A 1,492-nucleotide genomic window follows, 5' to 3' on the forward strand; every position below is an offset into this window, starting at 1 on the left:
TATTATTACTTACTGGTAGTTTTAAAGATACAAATGGGCCTAGCAATAAAAAGATACAAATGGAAAAGTTTTATCGTGGCTTTACTATTCCAAGAAGATTGACTATATTAAAATTGAACGATTTTTTGGGGACCATGTTTTTTTGAGGAGCATGGTTTTATTTTGGGTAAAGACATTAGAAGTAAATCTAGGTCACTTCTTATCTAGATATTTATATTAATACCTAAATTACCCTCCTGATTAATTTTGGGTGATGATTAGTTAGTGTTAATAATAGTTAGTGTAATGATTAGTGGGATGATTAAGTTAAAGATAATTAGTGAGATTAAAAAATCAGATGGTTTTTTTTTAAAGAAGTAGAATTATTTAGAGAGTAAAGTTAGAGAAGATGAAGAAGAAAAACATGAAAAACGATGGATTTTACCAACCACAACCGGAGGAAGGGTATTTGGGTACCCAGGTATGCTTCAAACTTAGATAATGTTGGTTGAATTGCTCCAAACTTTCAAAAAAAATGAAATTTTTTATATAGATTTGGGCCAGTTCGGTTACCATATGTCAAGAACATGTAACCGAACACACCTGAAAGTGTAGTTCGGTTACGTTTTCCAAACACGCAGGTTACCGAACTCGCTCGTTAATGGAAGTTTTGGTCGTACAATGTAATGTTCGGTTACCTAGGATAAAATGGTAGGTAACCGAACTTTGAACTTAACAATTTATTTGGGTACATCTTGTGTGTTCGGTTAGTTCGCAAACTTCAACGCAACCAAGTTCCCAACCGAACTGCTGGTTAAAAGTAACCTAGTGTTAGAAGTTCGGTTGGTTCGCAAACTTCAACATATTTTACGAATCAACCGAACTGGACTTATATATGCATATATGCAATTAGGCAAACGTTCGGTTACTACGAAATTTATTTCTTGGCGAATTAGGTAGATTTCGGTTACGAAGTTTCAAAGGTAGAGTTCGATTACAAAGAAAACTTAACATTTTTGCGAACGAACCGAATTTGTGGACTTCTCATTATTTTCGTAAACTAAAGTTCGGTGATATCCTTATTTTGCGAAGGAACCGAACTTATGGACTTGTGTTGTTCTAATACAAGGAGTTCGGTTAAAAGTATTTTTTTGCAAATCAACCGAACTCTGAGTTCGGCTAAGAAAAAATTAATTCGTGATAACCGAACTTTTCTCTGAAAAACCCTCCATTAAACCTCTCTGCAACTTCCATTTTCAACTCATTTTAATGATTACTTCTCATTTATTCAACCAAAAGCGAATGACAAGTGATGGGTTTCTGAGAATATCTTTGTTAATGTTTTAAATTAAGCTATATATATATATATATAGTGGTGGTGGTGGTGGTAATCGGAGGTGGTGGTGGTAATCGGTGGTTGGTGGTGGTGATAATCGGAGGTGGTGGTGGTGGTAATCGGCGATGGTGGGAAGTGGTGGTGGGAGGAGGTGGTGGTTATATATATAGGTGGTTA

This window comes from Papaver somniferum, chromosome 10, assembly GCF_003573695.1.
Source record: "Papaver somniferum cultivar HN1 chromosome 10, ASM357369v1, whole genome shotgun sequence".
NCBI classification, from domain to species: Eukaryota; Viridiplantae; Streptophyta; class Magnoliopsida; order Ranunculales; family Papaveraceae; genus Papaver; species Papaver somniferum.